We start from the raw sequence: 9,903 nt of genomic DNA on the forward strand, positions 1-9,903 counted from the left end.
CTGACACGCTGTTCCGTCTTTTTCTGTATTGTTTAAGTGAATCACCATAGTCAAGGCGTATGCTCAGGGATTCTGGGTATAGTGACATTAGTGCTAGTACAAACTCGGACCCGAGTGCAGCGAAACGCAGAGGTAAGGGTAAATCCAGAATATTTACTTAAGGTGCTCATCGCAAGGGCACACGAGAACACTGAACAAGACCTGAACAACTAGCCCAGCCCACAGAGGAACCTAAAATAGTCATCCAGCAGGTGATCCCAATAAGCCCAATCAGGGTCACCTGGATACTAGAAGTAACCCATCGGTGCTCTCCAGTGGCAACCTCAGGTAGTACACTCAAGGGAGAAAACCCTGACCTGTGACTGTCTATGATTTTTGGTTGGATATTTTTTTTTTGCATTCTTCATCAAACCATTTGTCATTCATTTTCTTAGGTTGTCTGATTGACATTTTTAGATTTGATAGGGAAGCTGAGATGTTAAATGTACTGTTTCAGTTTTCTGCTGCCAAGTTTACACCTTCCCTATTACAGTGTAATGTTTTGTCCAGGAAGTTGTCTAAAATGGATTGAATTTGTTGTTGCCTAATTGTTTTTCGGTATATTTCCACACTACATTCCTTCCATCTATAAAATGTCTTAAGAATATGCAGTTTCTTAGGCTTTAATGCCTCATGATTTGAGTATTGCTCTTTTACAAGTAGATTGCGATTTTGCTGTGATCTGGTAGGTGTGTCAGTGGACTGACTGTGAATGCTTGGAGAGACTGGGTTGAGGTCAATGATTAAGTAACCTACAGTACCACTGCCAAGGGATGTGCTGTACCTCCCCTCAAAGCCTACCATTGACTATGTACTATTTTTGTTGGTTGTTTTGTCATAGTTGTGTCTTGGGGGAGAGAATGCTGTCACCTCCAGGTAGATTGAATATGTCCGTAAAAACACCATAGAAGACCGCTCCGAGTACCTCTCCTTCACCAGCATTGTTTTGGGTTGGACTCTTTAATCATTTGAATTGCCCTTGGTGGCGCGAACAAAGGATCATTCTTGGCCCTCACCGTTTCTACCATTGGGCACTCCTGCTGGTCGGTCTGCACACGGCCGCCACCATGGGGTCTTCTGTCCAATCTGAAGGTAGAACAGAGTATACCATTGTTACGAATCCCTTTTGGCCCGACAGTCTAGGGGGGGGATGGTAATGAGACCCGTAACATAAATCATGCAAATTATTGTGACAAAGTAAAAGTGTGAATGAAATAACCACGACAACAGAAATCTACCGTCAAACTCCAGGTTTATTTATAAACACACGGAAATGGGGGGGAAGAGCAGAAAAGGGGCTGAGCTGGACCCAAGGAAAGAAAGAAATATACAAAAACACCCCTAAGCTAGACTAGCCTACTTTAACAGCTAACTAACCAAAAATACTGTGGGTGGTCCGCCCAGTTCTAACTAGTGTATTTAACAAAGTTCACCTACGGGTAGTGTATGCCCATGGGTGACTTGTCTTGGTTTCCCCTTTTCCCACCAGCAATCAAACAAACACCATAACCAAAAAAACAATACTCACAGGAGATGACAAAGTGATTTGGAGGTGCTCAAACAAAAGAGAGGTTAAGACACAAAGAGAGAGTGAAACACAGAGATCTACATACATGGCATTTACAGAGAGATTGAGCTCTAGAGCAAACAAATGATGGGGTTTTTAAACCATGGGGAAGGAACTGTGATAGGGTAGGAAACAGGAGGAGGTGTGTCTTCTGATTGATGATTGATTGTTGACTGATTGGGGAGTGATGATTTTCACCTGTGAGGGGAGAAGGAGAGAAAAGAAACACACACAGGATACACACACACACAGGATAACTGTATCCGTAACAACCATCAATAGATCATACTGTAACATGTTTTGGGGGGGGAGGGGTTCTCATGATTGAATTCACAGTTGATATGTTCAGACTGGGATGAACTAATCTGGAAGGCTCTGTTTACCACATGGTCAACGGCGATGGCCCAGACTTCATTCGACACCACAGTTCCCTGCCATCTCCCTCCTCCTCTCTGATGCCCACGTCTCTGACGGGGCCCATGCCCACCTCTCTGACGGGGCCCATGCCCACCTCTTTGACGGGGCCCATGCCCACCTCTATGATGGGGCCCATGCCCACCTCTTTATCGGGGCCCTTGCCCACCTTTTTGACGGGGCCCATGCCCACCTCTCTGAAGGGGCCCATGCCCACCTCTTTGACGGGGCCCATGCCCACCTCTTTGACGGGGCCCATGCCCACCTCTTTGACGGGGCCCATGCCCACCTCTTTGACGGGCCCATGCCCACCTCTCTGACGGGGCCCATGCCCACCTCTCTGACGGGGCCCATGCCCACCTCTCTGACGGGGCCCATGCCCACCTCTCTGACGGGGCCCATGCCCACCTCTTTGACGGGGCCCATGCCCACCTCTCTGACGGGGCCCATGCCCACCTCTCTGACGGGGCCCATGCCCACCTCTCTGACGGGGCCCATGCCCACCTCTCTGACGGGGCCCATGCCCACCTCTCTGATGGGCCCCTTGCCTCTGACGGGGCCCTTGTCCACCTCTCTGATGGGCCCCTTGTCCACCTCTCTGACGGGGCCCATGCCCACCTCTCTGACGGGGCCCATGCCCACCTCTCTGATGGGCCCCTTGTCCACCTCTCTGACGGGGCCCATGCCCACCTCTCTGATGGGCCCCTTGTCCACCTCTCTGACGGGGCCCTTGCCCACCTCTCTGATGGGCCCCTTGTCCACCTCTCTGATGGGCCCCTTGCCCACCTCTCTGATGGGCCCCTTGTCCACCTCTCTGATGGGCCCCTGTCCACCTCTCTGATGGGCCCCTTGTCCACCTCTCTGACGGGGCCCATGCCCACCTCTCTGATGGGCCCCTTGTCCACCTCTCTGATGGGCCCTTGTCCACCTCTCTGATGGGCCCCTTGTCCACCTCTCTGATGGGATGTCCACCTCTCTGATGGGCCCCTTGTCCACCTCTCTGATGGGCCCATGCCCACCTCTCTGATGGGCCCCTTGTCCACCTCTCTGACGGGGCCCATGCCCACCTCTCTGATGGGGCCCTTGTCCACCTCTCTAACTGGGCCCTTGTCCACCTCTCTGATGGGCCCCTTGTCCACCTCTCTGATGGGCCCCTTGCCCACCTCTCTGATGGGCCCCTTGTCCACCTCTCTGATGGGCCCCTTGTCCACCTCTCTGACGGGGCCCATGCCCACCTCTCTGACGGGGCCCATGTCCACCTCTCTGATGGGCCCCTTGTCCACCTCTCTGATGGGCCCCTTGTCCACCTCTCTGATGGGCCCCTGACGGGGCTTGTCCACCTCTCTGATGGGCCCCTTGTCCACCTCTCTGATGGGCCCCTTGTCCACCTCTCTGACGGGGCCCATGCCCACCTCTCTGATGGGCCCTTGTCCACCTCTCTGATGGGCCCCTTGTCCACCTCTCTGATGGGCCCCTTGTCCACCTCTCTGATGGGCCCATGCCCACCTCTCTGACGGGGCCCATGTCCACCTCTCTGATGGGCCCCTTGTCCACAAGCTCTTTGATTTCTTCCTCTCCCTTGCTGTCTATCCTGCTCCATGTTGAAAGAAATTGCAAGTGTTAAAACACATCCTTTTATATGGTGACCAATTGTGGTTACAACTGAAATCAATTAACAATAAGGAACAGTTACTATGTAGGGTTATACTTTACAAACATATTTTCTTTCTGTAGTTCTCAAAATCCATATATAGTAGACAAACCAGTTTAAAATCTATAGGTTAACCAAATGGCTAAGTACCTCCCCTATTTAAACAAATGAGAAGAGAGTCATACGAAACGTATTTACTTAATATTAAAATGTAATTAATATTAATATTTACCTAAAATAATTACTTAATATGAAAGGTATTTCTAGATGAAACACTGATTAGGTTTGGTGAAAAAGTTAGTGTGGTTTTGTGTGTTTTACTTAGTAAATTTGAAAATCTGCTTCAAGTTTGGAAAAAACAGCCTTTTGATGACCTGCGTTGTGAAAGTTGTGAAAGTTTACCACATACTTGTGAAAATAGTACATAAGCGATTATATAAATCTTTGGTCACAGCACATCAGTCCTCACTGACCAGTTTGGCTTTTCACAATCAGACTGTGTGTGTGTGTGTTTGTTTGTGTTTGTTTGTGTGTGTGTGTGTGTGTGTGTGTGTGTGTGTGTGTGTGTGTGTGTGTGTGTGTGTGTTAGACTGTAACTGTGTATAAAGAGAAAAGTTAACTAATCATTTTCCCATGAATATGAACATTTGCCCCACGATGATAAATCAGTGTGCCATGCATACCACTATCTGTCTCTGTTTTCTACTTGATTTAAATGTAGCTCAGTTGGTAGAGTGGGGTGCTTGCAAATCCAGGGTAGTGGATTCGATTCCCAAGTATCAAAAAAATCATAATATGAACTTGTATGCAATCACTACTGTAAGTTGCTCTGGATAAGTGTCTGCTAAATGACTCAAATGTTAAAACTCAGACCTCCAGAACTACTGTATATTAACATGGGACAGTCCTCCAAAAATAACTTTTGGATTGGACAAGTAATTCTGTGCAACATTTAAGATTCATTCTCACCTTTTCACTTCTCTTTCTCCCATGCTGGGTTTTCCAGAGCTAGAAAGCCTATGTCGGCCCTGCCCTGGCACAGCTTGGCAAGTAGGCACAGTGGTGCCAGTTTCCAGCTTGGCAGAGCCATGAGGATGATGGCCCTGTGTTTTACCCACTGGAAGAGCGAGCTGGACTGGGCTTGAAACAGACAGGAGGTCCTGGAGCAGAGATGTACTCTACCTACATGCACATATTACCTCAATTACCTCGACTAACCTTTGCCCCCGCAGATTGATTCTGTACCGGTACCCCCTGTATATAGCCTCGTTACTGTTGTTTTATTGTTGCTCTTTAATTATTTATCATTTTAACTTCAGTTTATTTTAGTAAATACTTTCTTAACTTATTTTTCTTAACTGCATTGTTGGTTAAGGGCTTGTAAGTAAGCATTTCACTGTAAGGTCTGCTACACCTGTTGTATTCGGCGCATGTGACAAATAAAATGTGAATGGATCTTTTTTTTTGACTGAACCAGACACTTAAACTCACCGCTGTCACCATGTACCACTGGAGAACGGCCACTAGATGGCGCATAGCGCTCAAACACCTCAACAGAGGAGCAATAATGGCAGCTGCAGCATCCCTTCCCATTGCACACAGTTCCCACTAGCCTGGACACAATCCTAAAGTTTTATTTAAACCCCTTTGGCCCAAATAAGCTGCAGAAAAAAACTGAATTAGATGATTAATATCATTCTATAATTTATTATCAATGATTGTCATTCTATTTCTATGGAGGAAAAAATATATACTTAGCCACACCAAGCCTCTCAGGGGTAAATTAGTTCCAGTACTACCATACTCATCCAAATGTTTCAGTTCTACACGACTACACACTGGATAGACACGGTTTAGGGGTTATGTCTGGACACATTTAGCAGAAACTGAAAGAACATCAACACAGTGACATCTTCCTGGGTCGAAAGGAAAATGACCTAATGGGCCTCATTCCTCTGTGTCGTACTTTCCCAACAGTCAGTAGCCAGTGTGTGTTTGTTTCAGTGGAGGGAGAGGACACACATCCAGAGCAGTCGCTGTGTGTACAGAGATAGAGAGGAGAGGGGTACGGGAAGTACTGCTAGCCTGGGGGCACTGGACCAAAGATAGCAACATGATTGGTATCATTCTCTAACACAATGAACGGAGGGACTGTTTAACATGATTGGTAATGTGTCATTCTCTAACACAAACAGAGGGACTGTTTAACATGATTGATATCATTCTCTAACACAAACAGAGGGACTGTTTAACATGATTGATATCATTCTCTAACACAAACAGAGGGACTGTTTAACATGATTGATATCATTCTCTAACACAAACAGAGGGACAGTTTAACATGATCGATATCATTCTCTAACACAAACAGAGGGACTGTTTAACATTTAACATGATTGTTTAAATGATTGATATCATTCTCTAACACAAACAGAGGGACTGTTTAACATGATTGATATCATTCTCTAACACAAACAGAGGGACTGTTTAACATGATTGATATCATTCTCTAACACAAACAGAGGGACTGTTTAACATGATTGATATCATTCTCTAACACAAACAGAGGGACTGTTTAACATGATTGATATCATTCTCTAACACAAACAGAGGGACTGTTTAACATGATTGGTATCATTCTCTAACACAAACAGAGGGACTGTTTAACATGATTGATATCATTCTCTAACACAAAACAGAGGGACTGTTTAACATGATTGGTATCATTCTCTAACACAAACAGAGGGACTGTTTAACATGATTGGTAATGTGTCATTCATTCTCTAACACAAACAGAGGGACTGTTTAACATGATTGATATCATTCTCTAACACAAACAGAGGGACTGTTTAACATGATTGATATCATTCTCTAACACAAACAGAGGGACTGTTTAACATGATTGATATCATTCTCTAACACAAACAGAGGGACAGTTTAACATGATTGATATCATTCTCTAACACAAACAGAGGGACTGTTTAACATGATTGATATCATTCTCTAACACAAACAGAGGGACTGTTTAACATGATTGATATCATTCTCTAACACAAACAGAGGGACTGTTTAACATGATTGGTAATGTGTCATTCTCTAACACAAACAGAGGGACTGTTTAACATGATTGATATCATTCTCTAACACAAACAGAGGGACTGTTTAACATGATTGATATCATTCTCTAACACAAACAGAGGGACTGTTTAACATGATTGATATCATTCTCTAACACAAACAGAGGGACAGTTTAACATGATTGATATCATTCTCTAACACAAACAGAGGGACTGTTTAACATGATTGATATCATTCTCTAACACAAACAGAGGGACTGTTTAACATGATTGATATCATTCTCTAACACAAACAGAGGGACTTTTTATTGATATGACAAACAGAGGGACTGGTAATGATTGTCATTCTCTAACACAAACAGAGGGACTGTTTAACATGATTGGTAATGTGTCATTCTCTAACACAAACAGAGGGACTTTTTAACATGATTGGTATCATTCTCTAACACAAACAGAGGGACTGTTTTTAGGAAAAAATAGTATGGACTTCTCTATTGGGGTGTCTATGGAAATTGTCTTTCTGGGCTTGGCGTCAGTTAAACTGTAGTATCGCCAGCAGAGTTGCCAACTAATTTTCCGGGGAAGTTGCTAGTGGCAGGTCAATTTGTTGCTAGAAGTTGCTAAATGACATTGTCATTGCGTGATGAGGTCATTACGTAATAACGTAAAACTGCGTTGTTACGTAGAATACACAATAACGTTACTCAAATTGACTGGCCATCTCGGCAAAAAATATGATTTGACATTTGTTCGTTTAGATTTGTTTGTTTATTATCACATATTTTTATTTGTAAAAGTAATTTAAACCCAACACATTTTATATGATCCGATATTTTAAATTTTTAAACACAACACCTTGAAATTTTGAACAGTTACACATTATTGAACAATTACATTTTTTACATTTTCTTTTTAACTAGTAAACCTACACATTCTGAACAATTACAGTTTTAAGCAGTGCATTGGTAGTTAGTTAACATGCTATCTAACTGATCAACAATTATCGGTACAAGCTAATAACAAGGTACTGTATATGCTATCTTATTGAACAAGCAACTTAACTCAAATAATGATGTGTGCGGTAGGCATCCAGTTCTCTCCCGGTTGTGGTGCTGCTTGGCTGGATAGCTGTTTACTGGTTTCCTCCAGATATTACCACTGTTCTCACTCACACTGCAGTACACACTGCCACCATCAGCTTTGTGTCTCTGCCAGTTCCAGAAAGTCCACTCCTTGCATACTGTAAATATGATGAATCATAGATTGGCAAGGAAATCCTCTTCATCTTCACTGTCCAACTGCATTGTCACGGAGCTGGAACAACCAGAAGAGGATGGAGTGGCCTTAAAGTTGTATGCTGCTGTGGTGCCAAACTGCTGCTGAACTTCACCTTGTAGTTTATGCTGGTAACAGGTATCACCAGCCAGCTTCAGTCCATACCGCACCAGGAGTATGGAGTTGAGAGTGTGCAGTGACATTCTATTTCTTAACTTTGACTTGACCACACTCATTTGACTGAACAGCCACTCAACCTCCGCATTTGAGTGTGGCAAGGAGAGGGCAGCGAGTGCAGCGTTGCACAGTTCTTCAAATGGATTTGACCCGGAAGATTCCGTGTAGTTACTGACTTCACTCCAAAACTCGACTGTATTTTCAGTTAAACACCTAAACAGATGGATGTTTCTCCATTGGGAAACAATTGTATCAATTGTTTGGGGCTGGTACCCCAGTAGCTCAGCTACTTTAATCATTTCAGTGGTGTCTTTATTGTGCTTTAGTGTTTCCTTAACACTGAACAAGGCCATGTTTCACAAGACTTCTAGGTTGTCTGGGAGCCTTGCTTGCAGCTCCTTGCTTAAAGCAACAACGTAGTTGATGCACCGTCTCCGAATGACCTTTTTGTCCCCTGGCTCAAGACTGTTGGTACACCGCGCTCTCTAAAAGGTACCAAAGGTATGGTGATGGACTGAGATGTCCATCAATGGCATCCTTCAGGACATACATTTTTTGCCATAGGGTTGACTACTCTGCTGCAAATTGATGTTAAGAGATGTACCAGATTGTCCAAAAGCTTGACAGGATCTGTTTGCTCCTCCCTCAAATGACTTCACTGCTACTTGTACGTCAGACAGGATTGATTTCCAGAATGTCAGGTAGACATAGTTGGTCTTGTCCATGTACGTGGAGTGGAGCACATCCACCATGCACCAAGCAATGCTCACTGGCCTTGGTCACCTCAAAGTGGAGTTTCAGTTCTTCCTACTGGCTCAATATATGAGTTACCGCAGGCTCAATCGATAGCCAAAGTGTGGCACACACTGGTGATCTGCAGGGGTTTCTGGCCACAATTAATGGTGTTATACACTGCTTTGTACGCCTCGTGCCGTTTTGGGGAAATGGAAAACCAGTTGTATGTTTCCCTGATTAAGTACTCAACACTCCTAGGGACGGTTTCTTTGGATGCTGCACTGACAGCCAATTGTAAAGACTGGCACACACAGCGGATGAGTACCAAATTGGGCAATGCACATTCTTCCTTTGTTGTGCACCCCAGTCATCATGGACGCATTATCAGTTCCAATACCCTGAAGATTTTCTTTTGTAAAGCTCTCAAGGAACTCAACTACCGCCTTTGCTATTGATCTGGCATCGCCCCCCTCCAATTCAACCAGCCTGAGAAATGTGGACACCGGTTCCTTTTTCAGCACTGAAATACCGAATCACCACACCCAGGTATGTCGAGACACTGACATCAGTGGACTCATCCAAAAGGAGACTGAACTTCTCATCTCCCCACATCTGATGATACCCTTTGGAGAAAATAAGGAGCCAGTACTCCACTAATCATTTCTGTGCACTTGGAAGTTTGTTGCTGCCACAGAATCTGAAAAGGCAGCTTTGCAAGCCATACTTAAATGGTCGCAGAGAACAATGCTCCGCAATGGCCATTGCCATAGTAGCTTCTGCGCTCTTGCAGTTATCCACTTTCTTAACCAACTGTGGTAATGTAGACTGAGTTGTGGGGTTGTATGGTTTTGATTTATTTATATGCAATGTTTTTTGATGTCATACATTGTTGCAAGCATATCTGATTTGCAGTAGGCACCGTAGGCCTGACAATCATCCTCAATCCTCAATTACTGGCTTCAGCCAAC

This window comes from Oncorhynchus tshawytscha, linkage group LG16, assembly GCF_018296145.1.
Source record: "Oncorhynchus tshawytscha isolate Ot180627B linkage group LG16, Otsh_v2.0, whole genome shotgun sequence".
Lineage (NCBI taxonomy): Eukaryota > Metazoa > Chordata > Actinopteri > Salmoniformes > Salmonidae > Oncorhynchus > Oncorhynchus tshawytscha.